The sequence below is a fragment of the Lissotriton helveticus genome, chromosome 5_1 (genome assembly GCF_964261635.1).
Source record: "Lissotriton helveticus chromosome 5_1, aLisHel1.1, whole genome shotgun sequence".
NCBI classification, from domain to species: Eukaryota; Metazoa; Chordata; class Amphibia; order Caudata; family Salamandridae; genus Lissotriton; species Lissotriton helveticus.
This window is the reverse complement of record NC_136065.1, coordinates 1,648,169,302-1,648,191,288: the sequence shown is the minus strand read 5'-3', so window position 1 is coordinate 1,648,191,288 and position 21,987 is coordinate 1,648,169,302. Positions and strand designations below refer to the sequence as shown.

General features: G+C 44.5%; 22 non-coding genes across 22 annotated transcripts; 6 read left to right on the top strand and 16 right to left on the bottom strand.

The window, feature by feature from the left end:
• Window positions 1–444: 444 nt before the first annotated feature.
• On the bottom strand, window positions 445–516 carry TRNAT-UGU (transfer RNA threonine (anticodon UGU)). The gene has a single exon. It is a non-coding gene; the product is annotated as a tRNA-Thr (tRNA).
• A 1,116-nt stretch (window positions 517–1,632) lies between these two features.
• Window positions 1,633–1,714, bottom strand: TRNAS-GCU (transfer RNA serine (anticodon GCU)). The gene has a single exon. It is a non-coding gene; the product is annotated as a tRNA-Ser (tRNA).
• A 292-nt stretch (window positions 1,715–2,006) lies between these two features.
• On the top strand, window positions 2,007–2,101 carry TRNAI-UAU (transfer RNA isoleucine (anticodon UAU)). Its single transcript has 2 exons — window positions 2,007–2,044; window positions 2,066–2,101. It is a non-coding gene; the product is annotated as a tRNA-Ile (tRNA).
• Window positions 2,102–3,270: 1,169 nt separating this feature from the next.
• TRNAT-UGU (transfer RNA threonine (anticodon UGU)) lies at window positions 3,271–3,342 on the bottom strand. Its single transcript has one exon. It is a non-coding gene; the product is annotated as a tRNA-Thr (tRNA).
• A 1,114-nt stretch (window positions 3,343–4,456) lies between these two features.
• Window positions 4,457–4,538, bottom strand: TRNAS-GCU (transfer RNA serine (anticodon GCU)). Its single transcript has one exon. It is a non-coding gene; the product is annotated as a tRNA-Ser (tRNA).
• Window positions 4,539–6,083: 1,545 nt separating this feature from the next.
• Window positions 6,084–6,155, bottom strand: TRNAT-UGU (transfer RNA threonine (anticodon UGU)). The gene has a single exon. It is a non-coding gene; the product is annotated as a tRNA-Thr (tRNA).
• A 1,116-nt stretch (window positions 6,156–7,271) lies between these two features.
• TRNAS-GCU (transfer RNA serine (anticodon GCU)) lies at window positions 7,272–7,353 on the bottom strand. Its single transcript has one exon. It is a non-coding gene; the product is annotated as a tRNA-Ser (tRNA).
• Window positions 7,354–7,645: 292 nt separating this feature from the next.
• Window positions 7,646–7,740, top strand: TRNAI-UAU (transfer RNA isoleucine (anticodon UAU)). The gene is made up of 2 exons: window positions 7,646–7,683; window positions 7,705–7,740. It is a non-coding gene; the product is annotated as a tRNA-Ile (tRNA).
• A 1,169-nt stretch (window positions 7,741–8,909) lies between these two features.
• Window positions 8,910–8,981, bottom strand: TRNAT-UGU (transfer RNA threonine (anticodon UGU)). Its single transcript has one exon. It is a non-coding gene; the product is annotated as a tRNA-Thr (tRNA).
• A 1,159-nt stretch (window positions 8,982–10,140) lies between these two features.
• Window positions 10,141–10,222, bottom strand: TRNAS-GCU (transfer RNA serine (anticodon GCU)). Its single transcript has one exon. It is a non-coding gene; the product is annotated as a tRNA-Ser (tRNA).
• A 292-nt stretch (window positions 10,223–10,514) lies between these two features.
• On the top strand, window positions 10,515–10,609 carry TRNAI-UAU (transfer RNA isoleucine (anticodon UAU)). Its single transcript has 2 exons — window positions 10,515–10,552; window positions 10,574–10,609. It is a non-coding gene; the product is annotated as a tRNA-Ile (tRNA).
• Window positions 10,610–11,767: 1,158 nt separating this feature from the next.
• TRNAT-UGU (transfer RNA threonine (anticodon UGU)) lies at window positions 11,768–11,839 on the bottom strand. Its single transcript has one exon. It is a non-coding gene; the product is annotated as a tRNA-Thr (tRNA).
• A 1,116-nt stretch (window positions 11,840–12,955) lies between these two features.
• On the bottom strand, window positions 12,956–13,037 carry TRNAS-GCU (transfer RNA serine (anticodon GCU)). The gene has a single exon. It is a non-coding gene; the product is annotated as a tRNA-Ser (tRNA).
• Window positions 13,038–13,329: 292 nt separating this feature from the next.
• Window positions 13,330–13,424, top strand: TRNAI-UAU (transfer RNA isoleucine (anticodon UAU)). The gene is made up of 2 exons: window positions 13,330–13,367; window positions 13,389–13,424. It is a non-coding gene; the product is annotated as a tRNA-Ile (tRNA).
• Window positions 13,425–14,593: 1,169 nt separating this feature from the next.
• On the bottom strand, window positions 14,594–14,665 carry TRNAT-UGU (transfer RNA threonine (anticodon UGU)). Its single transcript has one exon. It is a non-coding gene; the product is annotated as a tRNA-Thr (tRNA).
• Window positions 14,666–15,779: 1,114 nt separating this feature from the next.
• Window positions 15,780–15,861, bottom strand: TRNAS-GCU (transfer RNA serine (anticodon GCU)). The gene has a single exon. It is a non-coding gene; the product is annotated as a tRNA-Ser (tRNA).
• A 1,545-nt stretch (window positions 15,862–17,406) lies between these two features.
• Window positions 17,407–17,478, bottom strand: TRNAT-UGU (transfer RNA threonine (anticodon UGU)). The gene has a single exon. It is a non-coding gene; the product is annotated as a tRNA-Thr (tRNA).
• Window positions 17,479–18,594: 1,116 nt separating this feature from the next.
• On the bottom strand, window positions 18,595–18,676 carry TRNAS-GCU (transfer RNA serine (anticodon GCU)). The gene has a single exon. It is a non-coding gene; the product is annotated as a tRNA-Ser (tRNA).
• A 292-nt stretch (window positions 18,677–18,968) lies between these two features.
• TRNAI-UAU (transfer RNA isoleucine (anticodon UAU)) lies at window positions 18,969–19,063 on the top strand. Its single transcript has 2 exons — window positions 18,969–19,006; window positions 19,028–19,063. It is a non-coding gene; the product is annotated as a tRNA-Ile (tRNA).
• Window positions 19,064–20,207: 1,144 nt separating this feature from the next.
• TRNAT-UGU (transfer RNA threonine (anticodon UGU)) lies at window positions 20,208–20,279 on the bottom strand. The gene has a single exon. It is a non-coding gene; the product is annotated as a tRNA-Thr (tRNA).
• A 1,116-nt stretch (window positions 20,280–21,395) lies between these two features.
• TRNAS-GCU (transfer RNA serine (anticodon GCU)) lies at window positions 21,396–21,495 on the bottom strand. Its single transcript is given in 2 exon segments — window positions 21,396–21,440; window positions 21,459–21,495. It is a non-coding gene; the product is annotated as a tRNA-Ser (tRNA).
• Window positions 21,496–21,787: 292 nt separating this feature from the next.
• On the top strand, window positions 21,788–21,882 carry TRNAI-UAU (transfer RNA isoleucine (anticodon UAU)). The gene is made up of 2 exons: window positions 21,788–21,825; window positions 21,847–21,882. It is a non-coding gene; the product is annotated as a tRNA-Ile (tRNA).
• Window positions 21,883–21,987: the final 105 nt, after the last annotated feature.

Sequence of the window (21,987 nt, the reverse complement as noted above, 5' to 3'; positions counted from 1 at the left end):
CGGATATTTATGGTTAGTGGGGGTGGGTTTTTGAAGATTAACCTCATTTGACTAAGAGCCGGGGCATCTGGGAGGAAAAGTATTTTAAGGGGGATGAAGTTCACATCTCCTTGGTGAAATTTCTAGATCCTTATTTCATCCTTTCTGTGGATGCAGACTCAGTCGGAACAGAGGTCATAGTCCTCGCTCTGACTTTCAAAGGAACTTCAAATATGCATGGCTTATTTGGCTTTGCCCGGCAGGGCTTGCCCGGCGGGGTGAGAATGGCGTTTGTCAGGCGTTCGGAAGGGGTGAGGCGATAGTTTATGGTTCAATGGTTTTCATGAAGTCTTCTTGATGCGATGAAAGCAGGAAAGGGAAGCTTGTCAATAAGCAAACTTAAGACAAGGTGTGACTCCTAGAAAGAATGACTTGGAAACAACATACAGAAACTCACATATAAAAAGGCCCTGATGAGGCTTGAACTCATGACCCCTGGTTTACAAAACCAGTGCTCTGCCACTGAGCTACAAGGCCAGCCTGCCTGCAGTATGTAAATCGCTTCATGTATTCTTACTGCGGTATGAAGATATCTATGATTTTGAGACTCTGTATGGAAATGCAGTTGCATTTGAATGTCTACATGCGTGCACAAATTGAAGAGCATGCTTAAGACACTTTTCTTGGAAGTAGGAAAAACTCCATTTTGATTTGAGAACATAAGAGTATTCACATTTATGACCATACTGATAGCTCTAGTTAGTATGTCCAGAATCAGTGACAGATAGAGAACTCACTTATTAGAAGTGATCTGTCTCTGTGGGGCAGACATATGTCAACAGTCATACACTTGAGATGGCTGAAACTTTAGGAGTAAGAGCTGCTTTCTTATCAGTCTATCTATCCAAACTGGTTAGAAGTAACCCTGGGCGTCCGAATCGGCTACGCCCACGGAGTAGGCGTAGTGTTGCCTTCTACGCATTTTGCGTAGACAGCGTAGCCGGCAACACTACGCCCACTCCGTGTGCGTAGCCGATTCGGCCGCCACCCGCCTCCCTCCCGCCCTCCCCTACATACATTATTTAAGCAACTAACCTTAATAAAACAATTTTTAAAGCACTTACCATGTCCGGGGCTCTTCCGGGGCTCCCTCTTGGAATAGCGTCCCTTCCTGGATACCAATGCGCATGCGCGGCCTCCCGCGCATGCGCATTGGTATCCAGGACGACGCTATTCCAAGAGGGAGCCCCGGACGAGCCCCGGACACGGTAAGTGCTTTAAAATTGTTTTATTAAGGGTAGTTGCTTAAATAATGTATGTAGGGGAGAGCGGGAGGGAGGTGCGTAGTGGGGCTACGCGGAGTGCGGGAGTGGGCGTAGCTTCTCGCCCACTCCGCGTAGCTCCGCGGAGCCCCACTACGCCCACTACGACCAGGGTTAGTTAGAAGGCCAGGAGTGAGGGAAAGGCAATCCTCTGGACACTTCATGAAAGATCTAATTTCAAGTAAGCACAAAACACTTCCCTTAATTTGACATAATTGCCAAAATGGAATAGTCAGTTGGGCCCTTCTAGTGGATTATGGCTGTGTCTTGAAAGAGAGTGTAATTTTACTACGAGACATGCCCACCTTCAAAAGAGTGTCTGATGGCGTTCCGACGAAGGTGGGATTCGAACCCACGCGTGCAGAGCACAATGGATTAGCAGTCCATCGCCTTAACCACTCGGCCACCTCGTCTACCTTAGGTGACTATGTTTCATTTTTTAGGAAATTCTTACGATGTGCTAATTACAAATAATCATAAGTTTCTCCTAGACTGTGTCAGAACAGGCAAATATATGTGGTGTTCAATAGACAGAGCACATGATATAGCAGAATTAACAAATCTGTTCCATTAGGACTGTAGTTTTTAATAGTCATGATAACATGCTAGCATGTGAGTCGATCTTGCACAGTGAATAAGGGAGCAGTGCCAGTATCTACTTGGTCAGCTCTAGATGGCTCAACTGGGGAGGTATGAGAACCGTGAGCTCCAGTGGCGCAATCGGTTAGCGCGCGGTACTTATACAGCAGTACTTGCATTGAGGCATGCCGAGGTTGTGAGTTCGAGCCTCACCTGGAGCAGCTTACTGGTTTTTCATAAACCATTTCACTAAAAGTAAAGATTAAACTCAGGGGAAAGACGGCCCTTGCTAGAGAGTTTTTACTTCTTTTCAGGATCTGCGTGTCCGACTCTTCCAGGTGCAAATATCACAATCCTATTCGATGCTCCTTATAAACATTCCATGATGTGCCGTCTTGCATAGCATGCAAACACCACATCAGTGCATTTAAAAATACATTTGTAGAATAATAAATATGATGAAAACATTGTTGTCACGGGATAACCATATACTGAGGAGCTGCAAACAGTGCTGTATCAGCTACTAACAATAAAATGTAAATGAAAGACATATCAAAAGAAGAGCGTCTTCATATTAATGTTTCTAGTCAACATAAGAGTTGCACCATAGCAGCTTATGGTGCTTTCTGCTCAGATTGTGCCTCCAATCCCACATTGATTTTTTTTATTCTTTGCAGTTTAAAAAAACAATTCATGCTCAAAGTTAACTTTTTAAAACCATTCAACCTAATATATTTATTTCTCTAACTTGTGAATGTGGTCCATGTTCTCTTTTCCTCATCCCCATCACGATACTCCTTTTCCCGAAATCAGGTTCACTTCTTTATCCAGCCCACCCATCCAAGGTCACCAAATCTATGAAGCGATTCTGCTTTTTCTCACATTCTCTCTATGTACAAGATACCTTGTATCATTTGAATGGACAGCAGGAGAGTCGGATATTTATGGTTAGTGGGGGTGGGGTTTTGAAGATTAACCTCATTTGACTAAGAGCCGGGGCATCTGGGAGGAAAAGTATTTTAAGGGGGATGAAGTTCACATCTCCTTGGTGAAATTTCTAGATCCTTATTTCATCCTTTCTGTGGATGCAGACTCAGTCGGAACAGAGGTCATAGTCCTCGCTCTGACTTTCAAAGGAACTTCAAATATGCATGGCTTATTTGGCTTTGCCCGGCAGAGCTTGCCCGGCGGGGTGAGAATGGCGTTTGTCAGGCGTTCGTCAGGCGATCGGAAGGGGTGAGGCGATAGTTTATGGTTCAATGGTTTTCATGAAGTCTTCTTGATACGATGAAAGCAGGAAAGGGAAGCTTGTCAATAAGCAAACTTAAGACAAGGTGTGACTCCTAGAAAGAATGACTTGGAAACAACATACAGAAACTCACATATAAAAAGGCCCTGATGAGGCTTGAACTCATGACCCCTGGTTTACAAGACCAGTGCTCTGCCACTGAGCTACAAGGCCAGCCTGCCTGCAGTATGTAAATCGCTTCATGTATTCTTACTGCGGTATGAAGATATCTATGATTTTGAGACTGTATGGAAATGCAGTTGCATTTGAATATCTACATGCGTGCACAAATTGAAGAGCATGCTTAAGACACTTTTCTTGGAAGTAGGAAAAACTCCATTTTGATTTGAGAACATAAGAGTATTCACATTTATGACCATACTGATAGCTCTAGTTAGTATGTCCACAATCAGTGACAGATAGAGAACTCACTTATTAGAAGTGATCTGTCTCTGTGGGGCAGACATATGTCAACAGTCATACACTTGAGATGGCTGAAACTTTAGGAGTAAGAGCTGCTTTCTTATCAGTCTATCTATCCAAACTGGTTAGAAGTAACCCTGGGCGTCCGAATCGGCTACGCCCACGGAGTAGGCGTAGTGTTGCCTTTTACGCATTTTGCGTAGACAGCGTAGCCGGCAACACTACGCCCACTCCGTGTGCGTAGCCGATTCGGCCGCCACCCGCCTCCCTCCCGCCCTCCCCTACATACATTATTTAAGCAACTAACCTTAATAAAACAATTTTTAAAGCACTTACCATGTCCGGGGCTCTTCCGGGGCTCCCTCTTGGAATAGCGTCCCTTCCTGGATACCAATGCGCATGCGCGGCCTCCCGCGCATGCGCATTGGTATCCAGGACGACGCTATTCCAAGAGGGAGCCCCGGACGAGCCCCGGACACGGTAAGTGCTTTAAAATTGTTTTATGAAGGGTAGTTGCTTAAATAATGTATGTAGGGGAGAGCGGGAGGGAGGTGCGTAGTGGGGCTACGCGGAGTGCGGGAGTGGGCATAGCTTCTCGCCCACTCCGCGTAGCTCCGCGGAGCCCCACTACGCCCACTACGACCAGGGTTAGTTAGAAGGCCAGGAGTGAGGGAAAGGCAATCCTCTGGACACTTCATGAAAGATCTAATTTCAATTAAGCACAAAACACTTCCCTTAATTTGACATAATTGCCAAAATGGAATAGTCAGTTGGGCCCTTCTAGTGGATTATGGCTGTGTCTTGAAAGAGAGTGTAATTGTACTACGAGACATGCCCACCTTCAAAAGAGTGTCTGATGGCGTTCCGACGAAGGTGGGATTCGAACCCACGCGTGCAGAGCACAATGGATTAGCAGTCCATCGCCTTAACCACTTGGCCACCTAGTCTGCCTTAGGTGACTATGTTTCATTTTTTAGGAAATTCTTACGATGTGCTAATTACAAATAATCATAAGTTTCTCCTAGACTGTGTCAGAACTGGCAAATATATGTGGTGTTCAATAGACAGAGCACATGATATAGCAGAATTATCAAATCTGTTCCATTAGGACTGTAGTTTTTAATAGTCATGATAACATGCTAGCATGTGAGTCGATCTTGCACAGTGAATAAGGGAGCAGTGCCAGTATCTCCTTGGTCAGCTCTAGATGGCTCAACTGCTGAGATATGAGAACAGTGAGCTCCAGTGGCACAATCTGTTAGCGCGAGGTACTTATACAGCAGTACTTGCATTGAGGCATGCCGAGGTTGTGAGTTCGAGCCTCACCTGGAGCAGCTTACTGGTTTTTCATAAACCATTTCACTAAAAGTAAAGATTAAACTCAGGGGAAAGACGGCCCTTGCTAGAGAGTTTTTATTTCTTTTCAGGATCTGCGTGTCCGACTCTTCCAGGTGCAAATATCACAATCCTATTCGATGCTCCTTATAAACATTCCATGATGTGCCGTCTTGCATAGCATGCAAACACCACATCAGTGCATTTAAAAATACATTTGTAGAATAATAAATATGATGAAAACATTGTTGTCACGGGATAACCATATACTGAGGAGCTGCAAACAGTGCTGTATCAGCTACTAACAATAAAATGTAAATGAAAGACATATCAAAAGAAGAGCGTCATCATATTAATGTTTCTAGTCAACATAAGAGTTGCACCATAGCAGCTTATGGTGCTTTCTGCTCAGATTGTGCCTCCAATCCCACATTGATTTTTTTTATTCTTTGCAGTTTAAAAAAACAATTCATGCTCAAAGTTAACTTTTTAAAACCATTCAACCTAATATATTTATTTCCCTAACTTGTGAATGTGGTCCATGTTCTCTTTTCCTCATCCCCATCACGATACTCCTTTTCCCGAAATCAGGTTCACTTCTTTATCCAGCCCACCCATCCAAGGTCACCAAATCTATGAAGCGATTCTGCTTTTTCTCACATTCTCTCTATGTACAAGATACCTTGTATCATTTGAATGGACAGCAGGAGAGTCGGATATTTATGGTTAGTGGGGGTGGGGTTTTGAAGATTAACCTCATTTGACTAAGAGCCGGGGCATCTGGGAGGAAAAGTATTTTAAGGGGGATGAAGTTCACATCTCCTTGGTGAAATTTCTAGATCCTTATTTCATCCTTTCTGTGGATGCAGACTCAGTCGGAACAGAGGTCATAGTCCTCGCTCTGACTTTCAAAGGAACTTCAAATATGCATGGCTTATTTGGCTTTGCCCGGCAGGGCTTGCCCGGCGGGGTGAGAATGGCGTTTGTCAGGCGTTCGTCAGGCGATCGGCGATAGTTTATGGTTCAATGGTTTTCATGAAGTCTTCTTGATACGATGAAAGCAGGAAAGAGAAGCTTGTCAATAAGCAAACTTAAGACAAGGTGTGACTCCTAGAAAGAATGACTTGGAAACAACATACAGAAACTCACATATAAAAAGGCCCTGATGAGGCTTGAACTCATGACCCCTGGTTTACAAGACCAGTGCTCTGCCACTGAGCTACAAGGCCAGCCTGCCTGCAGTATGTAAATCGCTTCATGTATTCTTACTGCGGTATGAAGATATCTATGATTTTGAGACTCTGTATGGAAATGCAGTTGCATTTGAATGTCTACATGCGTGCACAAATTGAAGAGCATGCTTAAGACACTTTTCTTGGAAGTAGGAAAAACTCCATTTTGATTTGAGAACATAAGAGTATTCACATTTATGACCATACTGATAGCTCTAGTTAGTATGTCCACAATCAGTGACAGATAGAGAACTCACTTATTAGAAGTGATCTGTCTCTGTGGGGCAGACATATGTCAACAGTCATACACTTGAGATGGCTGAAACTTTAGGAGTAAGAGCTGCTTTCTTATCAGTCTATCTATCCAAACTGGTTAGAAGTAACCCTGGGCGTCCGAATCGGCTACGCCCACGGAGTAGGCGTAGTGTTGCCTTCTACGCATTTTGCGTAGACAGCGTAGCCGGCAACACTACGCCCACTCCGTGTGCGTAGCCGATTCGGCCGCCACCCGCCTCCCTCCCGCCCTCCCCTACATACATTATTTAAGCAACTAACCTTAATAAAACAATTTTTAAAGCACTTACCATGTCCGGGGCTCTTCCGGGGCTCCCTCTTGGAATAGCGTCCCTTCCTGGATACCAATGCGCATGCGCGGCCTCCCGCGCATGCGCATTGGTATCCAGGACGACGCTATTCCAAGAGGGAGCCCCGGACGAGCCCCGGACACGGTAAGTGCTTTAAAATTGTTTTATTAAGGGTAGTTGCTTAAATAATGTATGTAGGGGAGAGCGGGAGGGAGGTGCGTAGTGGGGCTACGCGGAGTGCGGGAGTGGGCGTAGCTTCTCGCCCACTCCGCGTAGCTCCGCGGAGCCCCACTACGCCCACTACGACCAGGGTTAGTTAGAAGGCCAGGAGTGAGGGAAAGGCAATCCTCTGGACACTTCATGAAAGATCTAATTTCAAGTAAGCACAAAACACTTCCCTTAATTTGACATAATTGCCAAAATGGAATAGTCAGTTGGGCCCTTCTAGTGGATTATGGCTGTGTCTTGAAAGAGAGTGTAATTTTACTACGAGACATGCCCACCTTCAAAAGAGTGTCTGATGGCGTTCCGACGAAGGTGGGATTCGAACCCACGCGTGCAGAGCACAATGGATTAGCAGTCCATCGCCTTAACCACTCGGCCACCTCGTCTGCCTTAGGTGACTATGTTTCATTTTTTAGGAAATTCTTACGATGTGCTAATTACAAATAATCATAAGTTTCTCCTAGACTGTGTCAGAACTGGCAAATATATGTGGTGTTCAATAGACAGAGCACATGATATAGCAGAATTAACAAATCTGTTCCATTAGGACTGTAGTTTTTAATAGTCATGATAACATGCTAGCATGTGAGTCGATCTTGCACAGTGAATAAGGGAGCAGTGCCAGTATCTACTTGGTCAGCTCTAGATGGCTCAACTGGGGAGGTATGAGAACCGTGAGCTCCAGTGGCGCAATCGGTTAGCGCGCGGTACTTATACAGCAGTACTTGCATTGAGGCATGCCAAGGTTGTGAGTTCGAGCCTCACCTGGAGCAGCTTACTGGTTTTTCATAAACCATTTCACTAAAAGTAAAGATTAAACTCAGGGGAAAGACGGCCCTTGCTAGAGAGTTTTTACTTCTTTTCAGGATCTGCGTGTCCGACTCTTCCAGGTGCAAATATCACAATCCTATTCGATGCTCCTTATAAACATTCCATGATGTGCCGTCTTGCATAGCATGCAAACACCACATCAGTGCATTTAAAAATACATTTGTAGAATAATAAATATGATGAAAACATTGTTGTCACGGGATAGCCATATACTGAGGAGCTGCAAACAGTGCTGTATCAGCTACTTACAATAAAATTTAACTGAAAGACATATCAAAAGAAGAGCGTCATCATATTAATGTTTCTAGTCAACATAAGAGTTGCACCATAGCAGCTTATGGTGCTTTCTGCTCAGATTGTGCCTCCAATCCCACATTGATTTTTTTTATTCTTTGCAGTTTAAAAAAACAATTCATGCTCAAAGTTAACTTTTTAAAACCATTCAACCTAATATATTTATTTCTCTAACTTGTGAATGTGGTCCATGTTCTCTTTTCCTCATCCCCATCACGATACTCCTTTTCCCGAAATCAGGTTCACTTCTTTATCCAGCCCACCCATCCAAGGTCACCAAATCTATGAAGCGATTCTGCTTTTTCTCACATTCTCTCTATGTACAAGATACCTTGTATCATTTGAATGGACAGCAGGAGAGTCGGATATTTATGGTTAGTGGGGGTGGGGTTTTGAAGATTAACCTCATTTGACTAAGAGCCGGGGCATCTGGGAGGAAAAGTATTTTAAGGGGAATGAAGTTCACATCTCCTTGGTGAAATTTCTAGATCCTTATTTCATCCTTTCTGTGGATGCAGACTCAGTCGGAACAGAGGTCATAGTCCTCGCTCTGACTTTCAAAGGAACTTCAAATATGCATGGCTTATTTGGCTTTGCCCGGCAGGGCTTGCCCGGCGGGGTGAGAATGGAGTTTGTCAGGCGTTCGTCAGGCGATCGGAAGGGGTGAGGCGATAGTTTATGGTTCAATGGTTTTCATGAAGTCTTCTTGATACGATGAAAGCAGGAAAGGGAAGCTTGTCAATAAGCAAACTTAAGACAAGGTGTGACTCCTAGAAAGAATGACTTGGAAACAACATACAGAAACTCACATATAAAAAGGCCCTGATGAGGCTTGAACTCATGACCCCTGGTTTACAAGACCAGTGCTCTGCCACTGAGCTACAAGACCAGCCTGCCTGCAGTATGTAAATCGCTTCATGTATTCTTACTGCGGTATGAAGATATCTATGATTTTGAGACTCTGTATGGAAATGCAGTTGCATTTGAATGTCTACATGCGTGCACAAATTGAAGAGCATGCTTAAGACACTTTTCTTGGAAGTAGGAAAAACTCCATTTTGATTTGAGAACATAAGAGTATTCACATTTATGACCATACTGATAGCTCTAGTTAGTATGTCCACAATCAGTGACAGATAGAGAACTCACTTATTAGAAGTGATCTGTCTCTGTGGGGCAGACATATGTCAACAGTCATACACTTGAGATGGCTGAAACTTTAGGAGTAAGAGCTGCTTTCTTATCAGTCTATCTATCCAAACTGGTTAGAAGTAACCCTGGGCGTCCGAATCGGCTACGCCCACGGAGTAGGCGTAGTGTTGCCTTCTACGAATTTTGCGTAGACAGCGTAGCCGGCAACACTACGCCCACTCCGTGTGCATAGCCGATTCGGCCGCCACCCGCCTCCCTCCCGCCCTCCCCTACATACATTATTTAAGCAACTAACCTTAATAAAACAATTTTTAAAGCACTTACCATGTCCAGGGCTCTTCCGGGGCTCCCTCTTGGAATAGCGTCCCTTCCTGGATACCAATGCGCATGCGCGGCCTCCCGCGCATGCGCATTTCTCGGGAGAAATGCGCATGCGCGGCCTCCCCGCATGCGCATTGGTATCCAGGACGACGCTATTCCAAGAGGGAGCCCCGGACGAGCCCCGGGCACGGTAAGTGCTTTAAAATTGTTTTATTAATGGTAGTTGCTTAAATAATGTATGTAGGGGAGAGCGGGAGGGAGGTGCGTAGTGGGGCTACGCGGAGTGCGGGAGTGGGCGTAGCTTCTCGCCCACTCCGCGTAGCTCCGCGGAGCCCCACTACGCCCACTACGACCAGGGTTAGTTAGAAGGCCAGGAGTGAGGGAAAGGCAATCCTCTGGACACTTCATGAAAGATCTAATTTCAATTAGGCACAAAACACTTCCCTTAATTTGACATAATTGCCAAAATGGAATAGTCAGTTGGGCCCTTCTAGTGGATTATGGCTGTGTCTTGAAAGAGAGTGTAATTGTACTACGAGACATGCCCACCTTCAAAAGAGTGTCTGATGGCGTTCCGACGAAGGTGGGATTCGAACCCACGCGTGCAGAGCACAATGGATTAGCAGTCCATCGCCTTAACCACTCGGCCACCTCGTCTGCCTTAGGTGACTATGTTTCATTTTTTAGGAAATTCTTACGATGTGCTAATTACAAATAATCATAAGTTTCTCCTAGACTGTGTCAGAACTGGCAAATATATGTGGTGTTCAATAGACAGAGCACATGATATAGCAGAATTATCAAATCTGTTCCATTAGGACTGTAGTTTTTAATAGTCATGATAACATGCTAGCATGTGAGTCGATCTTGCACAGTGAATAAGGGAGCAGTGCCAGTATCTACTTGGTCAGCTCTAGATGGCTCAACTGGGGAGGTATGAGAACAGTGAGCTCCAGTGGCGCAATCGGTTAGCGCGCGGTACTTATACGGCAGTACTTGCATTGAGGAATGCCGAGGTTGTGAGTTCGAGCCTCACCTGGAGCAGCTTACTGGTTTTTCATAAACCATTTCACTAAAAGTAAAGATTAAACTCAGGGGAAAGACGGCCCTTGCTAGAGAGTTTTTACTTCTTTTCAGGATCTGCGTGTCCGACTCTTCCAGGTGCAAATATCACAATCCTATTCGCTGCTCCTTATAAACATTCCATGATGTGCCGTCTTGCATAGCATGCAAACACCACATCAGTGCATTTAAAAATACATTTGTAGAATAATAAATATGATGAAAACATTGTTGTCACGGGATAACCATATACTGAGGAGCTGCAAACAGTGCTGTATCAGCTACTTACAATAAAATTTAACTGAAAGACATATCAAAAGAAGAGCGTCATCATATTAATGTTTCTAGTCAACATAAGAGTTGCACCATAGCAGCTTATGGTGCTTTCTGCTCAGATTGTGCCTCCAATCCCACATTGATTTTTTTTATTCTTTGCAGTTTAAAAAAACAATTCATGCTCAAAGTTAACTTTTTAAAACCATTCAACCTAATATATTTATTTCTCTAACTTGTGAATGTGGTCCATGTTCTCTTTTCCTCATCCCCATCACGATACTCCTTTTCCCGAAATCAGGTTCACTTCTTTATCCAGCCCACCCATCCAAGGTCACCAAATCTATGAAGCGATTCTGCTTTTTCTCACATTCTCTCTATGTACAAGATACCTTGTATCATTTGAATGGACAGCAGGAGAGTCGGATATTTATGGTTAGTGGGGGTGGGTTTTTGAAGATTAACCTCATTTGACTAAGAGCCGGGGCATCTGGGAGGAAAAGTATTTTAAGGGGGATGAAGTTCACATCTCCTTGGTGAAATTTCTAGATCCTTATTTCATCCTTTCTGTGGATGCAGACTCAGTCGGAACAGAGGTCATAGTCCTCGCTCTGACTTTCAAAGGAACTTCAAATATGCATGGCTTATTTGGCTTTGCCCGGCAGGGCTTGCCCGGCGGGGTGAGAATGGCGTTTGTCAGGCGTTCGGAAGGGGTGAGGCGATAGTTTATGGTTCAATGGTTTTCATGAAGTCTTCTTGATGCGATGAAAGCAGGAAAGGGAAGCTTGTCAATAAGCAAACTTAAGACAAGGTGTGACTCCTAGAAAGAATGACTTGGAAACAACATACAGAAACTCACATATAAAAAGGCCCTGATGAGGCTTGAACTCATGACCCCTGGTTTACAAAACCAGTGCTCTGCCACTGAGCTACAAGGCCAGCCTGCCTGCAGTATGTAAATCGCTTCATGTATTCTTACTGCGGTATGAAGATATCTATGATTTTGAGACTCTGTATGGAAATGCAGTTGCATTTGAATGTCTACATGCGTGCACAAATTGAAGAGCATGCTTAAGACACTTTTCTTGGAAGTAGGAAAAACTCCATTTTGATTTGAGAACATAAGAGTATTCACATTTATGACCATACTGATAGCTCTAGTTAGTATGTCCAGAATCAGTGACAGATAGAGAACTCACTTATTAGAAGTGATCTGTCTCTGTGGGGCAGACATATGTCAACAGTCATACACTTGAGATGGCTGAAACTTTAGGAGTAAGAGCTGCTTTCTTATCAGTCTATCTATCCAAACTGGTTAGAAGTAACCCTGGGCGTCCGAATCGGCTACGCCCACGGAGTAGGCGTAGTGTTGCCTTCTACGCATTTTGCGTAGACAGCGTAGCCGGCAACACTACGCCCACTCCGTGTGCGTAGCCGATTCGGCCGCCACCCGCCTCCCTCCCGCCCTCCCCTACATACATTATTTAAGCAACTAACCTTAATAAAACAATTTTTAAAGCACTTACCATGTCCGGGGCTCTTCCGGGGCTCCCTCTTGGAATAGCGTCCCTTCCTGGATACCAATGCGCATGCGCGGCCTCCCGCGCATGCGCATTGGTATCCAGGACGACGCTATTCCAAGAGGGAGCCCCGGACGAGCCCCGGACACGGTAAGTGCTTTAAAATTGTTTTATTAAGGGTAGTTGCTTAAATAATGTATGTAGGGGAGAGCGGGAGGGAGGTGCGTAGTGGGGCTACGCGGAGTGCGGGAGTGGGCGTAGCTTCTCGCCCACTCCGCGTAGCTCCGCGGAGCCCCACTATGCCCACTACGACCAGGGTTAGTTAGAAGGCCAGGAGTGAGGGAAAGGCAATCCTCTGGACACTTCATGAAAGATCTAATTTCAAGTAAGCACAAAACACTTCCCTTAATTTGACATAATTGCCAAAATGGAATAGTCAGTTGGGCCCTTCTAGTGGATTATGGCTGTGTCTTGAAAGAGAGTGTAATTTTACTACGAGACATGCCCACCTTCAAAAGAGTGTCTGATGGCGTTCCGACGAAGGTGGGATTCGAACCCACGCGTGCAGAGCACAATGGATTAGCAGTCCATCGCCTTAACCACTCGGCCACCTCGTCTACCTTAGGTGACTATGTTTCATTTTTTAGGAAATTCTTACGATGTGCTAATTACAAATAATCATAAGTTTCTCCTAGACTGTGTCAGAACAGGCAAATATATGTGGTGTTCAATAGACAGAGCACATGATATAGCAGAATTAACAAATCTGTTCCATTAGGACTGTAGTTTTTAATAGTCATGATAACATGCTAGCATGTGAGTCGATCTTGCACAGTGAATAAGGGAGCAGTGCCAGTATCTACTTGGTCAGCTCTAGATGGCTCAACTGGGGAGGTATGAGAACCGTGAGCTCCAGTGGCGCAATCGGTTAGCGCGCGGTACTTATACAGCAGTACTTGCATTGAGGCATGCCGAGGTTGTGAGTTCGAGCCTCACCTGGAGCAGCTTACTGGTTTTTCATAAACCATTTCACTAAAAGTAAAGATTAAACTCAGGGGAAAGACGGCCCTTGCTAGAGAGTTTTTACTTCTTTTCAGGATCTGCGTGTCCGACTCTTCCAGGTGCAAATATCACAATCCTATTCGATGCTCCTTATAAACATTCCATGATGTGCCGTCTTGCATAGCATGCAAACACCACATCAGTGCATTTAAAAATACATTTGTAGAATAATAAATATGATGAAAACATTGTTGTCACGGGATAACCATATACTGAGGAGCTGCAAACAGTGCTGTATCAGCTACTAACAATAAAATGTAAATGAAAGACATATCAAAAGAAGAGCGTCTTCATATTAATGTTTCTAGTCAACATAAGAGTTGCACCATAGCAGCTTATGGTGCTTTCTGCTCAGATTGTGCCTCCAATCCCACATTGATTTTTTTTATTCTTTGCAGTTTAAAAAAACAATTCATGCTCAAAGTTAACTTTTTAAAACCATTCAACCTAATATATTTATTTCTCTAACTTGTGAATGTGGTCCATGTTCTCTTTTCCTCATCCCCATCACGATACTCCTTTTCCCGAAATCAGGTTCACTTCTTTATCCAGCCCACCCATCCAAGGTCACCAAATCTATGAAGCGATTCTGCTTTTTCTCACATTCTCTCTATGTACAAGATACCTTGTATCATTTGAATGGACAGCAGGAGAGTCGGATATTTATGGTTAGTGGGGGTGGGGTTTTGAAGATTAACCTCATTTGACTAAGAGCCGGGGCATCTGGGAGGAAAAGTATTTTAAGGGGGATGAAGTTCACATCTCCTTGGTGAAATTTCTAGATCCTTATTTCATCCTTTCTGTGGATGCAGACTCAGTCGGAACAGAGGTCATAGTCCTCGCTCTGACTTTCAAAGGAACTTCAAATATGCATGGCTTATTTGGCTTTGCCCGGCAGAGCTTGCCCGGCGGGGTGAGAATGGCGTTTGTCAGGCGTTCGTCAGGCGATCGGAAGGGGTGAGGCGATAGTTTATGGTTCAATGGTTTTCATGAAGTCTTCTTGATACGATGAAAGCAGGAAAGGGAAGCTTGTCAATAAGCAAACTTAAGACAAGGTGTGACTCCTAGAAAGAATGACTTGGAAACAACATACAGAAACTCACATATAAAAAGGCCCTGATGAGGCTTGAACTCATGACCCCTGGTTTACAAGACCAGTGCTCTGCCACTGAGCTACAAGGCCAGCCTGCCTGCAGTATGTAAATCGCTTCATGTATTCTTACTGCGGTATGAAGATATCTATGATTTTGAGACTGTATGGAAATGCAGTTGCATTTGAATATCTACATGCGTGCACAAATTGAAGAGCATGCTTAAGACACTTTTCTTGGAAGTAGGAAAAACTCCATTTTGATTTGAGAACATAAGAGTATTCACATTTATGACCATACTGATAGCTCTAGTTAGTATGTCCACAATCAGTGACAGATAGAGAACTCACTTATTAGAAGTGATCTGTCTCTGTGGGGCAGACATATGTCAACAGTCATACACTTGAGATGGCTGAAACTTTAGGAGTAAGAGCTGCTTTCTTATCAGTCTATCTATCCAAACTGGTTAGAAGTAACCCTGGGCGTCCGAATCGGCTACGCCCACGGAGTAGGCGTAGTGTTGCCTTTTACGCATTTTGCGTAGACAGCGTAGCCGGCAACACTACGCCCACTCCGTGTGCGTAGCCGATTCGGCCGCCACCCGCCTCCCTCCCGCCCTCCCCTACATACATTATTTAAGCAACTAACCTTAATAAAACAATTTTTAAAGCACTTACCATGTCCGGGGCTCTTCCGGGGCTCCCTCTTGGAATAGCGTCCCTTCCTGGATACCAATGCGCATGCGCGGCCTCCCGCGCATGCGCATTGGTATCCAGGACGACGCTATTCCAAGAGGGAGCCCCGGACGAGCCCCGGACACGGTAAGTGCTTTAAAATTGTTTTATGAAGGGTAGTTGCTTAAATAATGTATGTAGGGGAGAGCGGGAGGGAGGTGCGTAGTGGGGCTACGCGGAGTGCGGGAGTGGGCATAGCTTCTCGCCCACTCCGCGTAGCTCCGCGGAGCCCCACTACGCCCACTACGACCAGGGTTAGTTAGAAGGCCAGGAGTGAGGGAAAGGCAATCCTCTGGACACTTCATGAAAGATCTAATTTCAATTAAGCACAAAACACTTCCCTTAATTTGACATAATTGCCAAAATGGAATAGTCAGTTGGGCCCTTCTAGTGGATTATGGCTGTGTCTTGAAAGAGAGTGTAATTGTACTACGAGACATGCCCACCTTCAAAAGAGTGTCTGATGGCGTTCCGACGAAGGTGGGATTCGAACCCACGCGTGCAGAGCACAATGGATTAGCAGTCCATCGCCTTAACCACTTGGCCACCTAGTCTGCCTTAGGTGACTATGTTTCATTTTTTAGGAAATTCTTACGATGTGCTAATTACAAATAATCATAAGTTTCTCCTAGACTGTGTCAGAACTGGCAAATATATGTGGTGTTCAATAGACAGAGCACATGATATAGCAGAATTATCAAATCTGTTCCATTAGGACTGTAGTTTTTAATAGTCATGATAACATGCTAGCATGTGAGTCGATCTTGCACAGTGAATAAGGGAGCAGTGCCAGTATCTCCTTGGTCAGCTCTAGATGGCTCAACTGCTGAGATATGAGAACAGTGAGCTCCAGTGGCACAATCTGTTAGCGCGAGGTACTTATACAGCAGTACTTGCATTGAGGCATGCCGAGGTTGTGAGTTCGAGCCTCACCTGGAGCAGCTTACTGGTTTTTCATAAACCATTTCACTAAAAGTAAAGATTAAACTCAGGGGAAAGACGGCCCTTGCTAGAGAGTTTTTATTTCTTTTCAGGATCTGCGTGTCCGACTCTTCCAGGTGCAAATATCACAATCCTATTCGATGCTCCTTATAAACATTCCATGATGTGCCGTCTTGCATAGCATGCAAACACCACATCAGTGCATTTAAAAATACATTTGTAGAATAATAAATATGATGAAAACATTGTTGTCACGGGATAACCATATACTGAGGAGCTGCAAACAGTGCTGTATCAGCTACTAACAATAAAATGTAAATGAAAGACATATCAAAAGAAGAGCGTCATCATATTAATGTTTGTAGTCAACATAAGAGTTGCACCATAGCAGCTTATGGTGCTTTCTGCTCAGATTGTGCCTCCAATCCCACATTGATTTTTTTTATTCTTTGCAGTTTAAAAAAACAATTCATGCTCAAAGTTAACTTTTTAAAACCATTCAACCTAATATATTTATTTCCCTAACTTGTGAATGTGGTCCATGTTCTCTTTTCCTCATCCCCATCACGATACTCCTTTTCCCGAAATCAGGTTCACTTCTTTATCCAGCCCACCCATCCAAGGTCACCAAATCTATGAAGCGATTCTGCTTTTTCTCACATTCTCTCTATGTACAAGATACCTTGTATCATTTGAATGGACAGCAGGAGAGTCGGATATTTATGGTTAGTGGGGGTGGGGTTTTGAAGATTAACCTCATTTGACTAAGAGCCGGGGCATCTGGGAGGAAAAGTATTTTAAGGGGGATGAAGTTCACATCTCCTTGGTGAAATTTCTAGATCCTTATTTCATCCTTTCTGTGGATGCAGACTCAGTCGGAACAGAGGTCATAGTCCTCGCTCTGACTTTCAAAGGAACTTCAAATATGCATGGCTTATTTGGCTTTGCCCGGCAGGGCTTGCCCGGCGGGGTGAGAATGGCGTTTGTCAGGCGTTCGTCAGGCGATCGGCGATAGTTTATGGTTCAATGGTTTTCATGAAGTCTTCTTGATACGATGAAAGCAGGAAAGAGAAGCTTGTCAATAAGCAAACTTAAGACAAGGTGTGACTCCTAGAAAGAATGACTTGGAAACAACATACAGAAACTCACATATAAAAAGGCCCTGATGAGGCTTGAACTCATGACCCCTGGTTTACAAGACCAGTGCTCTGCCACTGAGCTACAAGGCCAGCCTGCCTGCAGTATGTAAATCGCTTCATGTATTCTTACTGCGGTATGAAGATATCTATGATTTTGAGACTCTGTATGGAAATGCAGTTGCATTTGAATGTCTACATGCGTGCACAAATTGAAGAGCATGCTTAAGACACTTTTCTTGGAAGTAGGAAAAACTCCATTTTGATTTGAGAACATAAGAGTATTCACATTTATGACCATACTGATAGCTCTAGTTAGTATGTCCACAATCAGTGACAGATAGAGAACTCACTTATTAGAAGTGATCTGTCTCTGTGGGGCAGACATATGTCAACAGTCATACACTTGAGATGGCTGAAACTTTAGGAGTAAGAGCTGCTTTCTTATCAGTCTATCTATCCAAACTGGTTAGAAGTAACCCTGGGCGTCCGAATCGGCTACGCCCACGGAGTAGGCGTAGTGTTGCCTTCTACGCATTTTGCGTAGACAGCGTAGCCGGCAACACTACGCCCACTCCGTGTGCGTAGCCGATTCGGCCGCCACCCGCCTCCCTCCCGCCCTCCCCTACATACATTATTTAAGCAACTAACCTTAATAAAACAATTTTTAAAGCACTTACCATGTCCGGGGCTCTTCCGGGGCTCCCTCTTGGAATAGCGTCCCTTCCTGGATACCAATGCGCATGCGCGGCCTCCCGCGCATGCGCATTGGTATCCAGGACGACGCTATTCCAAGAGGGAGTCCCGGACGAGCCCCGGACACGGTAAGTTCTTTAAAATTGTTTTATTAAGGGTAGTTGCTTAAATAATGTATGTAGGGGAGAGCGGGAGGGAGGTGCGTAGTGGGGCTACGCGGAGTGCGGGAGTGGGCGTAGCTTCTCGCCCACTCCGCGTAGCTCCGCGGAGCCCCACTACGCCCACTACGACCAGGGTTAGTTAGAAGGCCAGGAGTGAGGGAAAGGCAATCCTCTGGACACTTCATGAAAGATCTAATTTCAATTAAGCACAAAACACTTCCCTTAATTTGACATAATTGCCAAAATGGAATAGTCAGTTGGGCCCTTCTAGTGGATTATGGCTGTGTCTTGAAAGAGAGTGTAATTGTACTACGAGACATGCCCACCTTCAAAAGAGTGTCTGATGGCGTTCCGACGAAGGTGGGATTCGAACCCACGCGTGCAGAGCACAATGGATTAGCAGTCCATCGCCTTAACCACTCGGCCACCTCGTCTGCCTTAGGTGACTATGTTTCATTTTTTAGGAAATTCTTACGATGTGCTAATTACAAATAATCATAAGTTTCTCCTAGACTGTGTCAGAACTGGCAAATATATGTGGTGTTCAATAGACAGAGCAAATGATATAGCAGAATTATCAAATCTGTTCCATTAGGACTGTAGTTTTTAATAGTCATGATAACATGCTAGCATGTGAGTCGATCTTGCACAGTGAATAAGGGAGCAGTGCCAGTATCTCCTTGGTCAGCTCTAGATGGCTCAACTGGGGAGATATGAGAACAGTGAGCTCCAGTGGCGCAATCTGTTAGCGCGCGGTACTTATACAGCAGTACTTGCATTGAGGCATGCCGAGGTTGTGAGTTCGAGCCTCACCTAGAGCAGCTTACTGGTTTTTCATAAACCATTTCACTAAAAGTAAAGATTAAACTCAGGGGAAAGACGGCCCTTGCTAGAGAGTTTTTATTTCTTTTCAGGATCTGCGTGTCCGACTCTTCCAGGTGCAAATATCACAATCCTATTCGATGCTCCTTATAAACATTCCATGATGTGCCGTCTTGCATAGCATGCAAACACCACATCAGTGCATTTAAAAATACATTTGTAGAATAATAAATATGATGAAAACAATGTTGTCACGGGATAACCATATACTGAGGAGCTGCAAACAGTGCTGTATCAGCTACTAACAATAAAATGTAAATGAAAGACATATCAAAAGAAGAGCGTCTTCATATTAATGTTTCTAGTCAACATAAGAGTTGCACCATAGCAGCTTATGGTGCTTTCTGCTCAGATTGTGCCTCCAATCCCACATTGATTTTTTTTATTCTTTGCAGTTTAAAAAAACAATTCATGCTCAAAGTTAACTTTTTAAAACCATTCAACCTAATATATTTATTTCTCTAACTTGTGAATGTGGTCCATGTTCTCTTTTCCTCATCCCCATCACGATACTCCTTTTCCCGAAATCAGGTTCACTTCTTTATCCAGCCCACCCATCCAAGGTCACCAAATCTATGAAGCGATTCTGCTTTTTCTCACATTCTCTCTATGTACAAGATACCTTGTATCATTTGAATGGACAGCAGGAGAGTCGGATATTTATGGTTAGTGGGGGTGGGGTTTTGAAGATTAACCTCATTTGACTAAGAGCCGGGGCATCTGGGAGGAAAAGTATTTTAAGGGGGATGAAGTTCACATCTCCTTGGTGAAATTTCTAGATCCTTATTTCATCCTTTCTGTGGATGCAGACTCAGTCGGAACAGAGGTCATAGTCCTCGCTCTGACTTTCAAAGGAACTTCAAATATGCATGGCTTATTTGGCTTTGCCCGGCAGGGTGAGAATGGCGTTTGTCAGGCGATCGGAAGGGGTGAAGCGATAGTTTATGGTTCAATGGTTTTCATGAAGTCTTCTTGATACGATGAAAGCAGGAAAGGGAAGCTTGTCAATAAGCAAACTTAAGACAAGGTGTGACTCCTAGAAAGAATGACTTGGAAACAACATACAGAAACTCACATATAAAAAGGCCCTGATGAGGCTTGAACTCATGACCCCTGGTTTACAAGACCAGTGCTCTGCCACTGAGCTACAAGGCCAGCCTGCCTGCAGTATGTAAATCGCTTCATGTATTCTTACTGCGGTATGAAGATATCTATGATTTTGAGACTCTGTATGGAAATGCAGTTCCATTTGAATGTCTACATGCGTGCACAAATTGAAGAGCATGCTTAAGACACTTTTCTTGGAAGTAGGAAAAACTCCATTTTGATTTGAGAACATAAGAGTATTCACATTTATGACCATACTGATAGCTCTAGTTAGTATGTCCACAATCAGTGACAGATAGAGAACTCACTTATTAGAAGTGATCTGTCTCTGTGGGGCAGACATATGTCAACAGTCATACACTTGAGATGGCTGAAACTTTAGGAGTAAGAGCTGCTTTCTTATCAGTCTATCTATCCAAACTGGTTAGAAGTAACCCTGGGCGTCCGAATCGGCTACGCCCACGGAGTAGGCGTAGTGTTGCCTTCTACGCATTTTGCGTAGACAGCGTAGCCGGCAACACTACGCCCACTCCGTGTGCGTAGCCGATTCGGCCGCCACCCGCCTCCCTCCCGCCCTCCCCTACATACATTATTTAAGCAACTAACCTTAATAAAACAATTTTTAAAGCACTTACCATGTCCGGGGCTCTTCCGGGGCTCCCTCTTGGAATAGCGTCCCTTCCTGGATACCAATGCGCATGCGCGGCCTCCCGCGCATGCGCATTGGTATCCAGGACGACGCTATTCCAAGAGGGAGCCCCGGACGAGCCCCGGACACGGTAAGTGCTTTAAAATTGTTTTATTAAGGGTAGTTGCTTAAATAATGTATGTAGGGGAGAGCGGGAGGGAGGTGCGTAGTGGGGCTACGCGGAGTGCGGGAGTGGGCGTAGCTTCTCGCCCACTCCGCGTAGCTCCGCGGAGCCCCACTACGCCCACTACGACCAGGGTTAGTTAGAAGGCCAGGAGTGAGGGAAAGGCAATCCTCTGGACACTTCATGAAAGATCTAATTTCAATTAAGCACAAAACACTTCCCTTAATTTGACATAATTGCCAAAATGGAATAGTCAGTTGGGCCCTTCTAGTGGATTATGGCTGTGTCTTGAAAGAGAGTGTAATTGTACTACGAGACATGCCCACCTTCAAAAGAGTGTCTGATGGCGTTCCGACGAAGGTGGGATTCGAACCCACGCGTGCAGAGCACAATGCAGTCCATATATAGTCCACAATAGCAGTCCATCGCCTTAACCACTCGGCCACCTCGTCTGCCTTAGGTGACTTTGTTTCATTTTTTAGGAAATTCTTACGATGTGCTAATTACAAATAATCATAAGTTTCTCCTAGACTGTGTCAGAACTGGCAAATATATGTGGTGTTCAATAGACAGAGCACATGATATAGCAGAATTATCAAATCTGTTCCATTAGGACTGTAGTTTTTAATAGTCATGATAACATGCTAGCATGTGAGTCGATCTTGCACAGTGAATAAGGGAGCAGTGCCAGTATCTCCTTGGTCAGCTCTAGATGGCTCAACTGGGGAGATATGAGAACAGTGAGCTCCAGTGGCGCAATCGGTTAGCGCGCGGTACTTATACAGCAGTACTTGCATTGAGGCATGCCGAGGTTGTGAGTTCGAGCCTCACCTGGAGCAGCGTACTGGTTTTTCATAAACCATTTCACTAAAAGTAAAGATTAAACTCAGGGGAAAGACGGCCCTTGCTAGAGAGTTTTTATTTCTTTTCAGGATCTGCGTGTC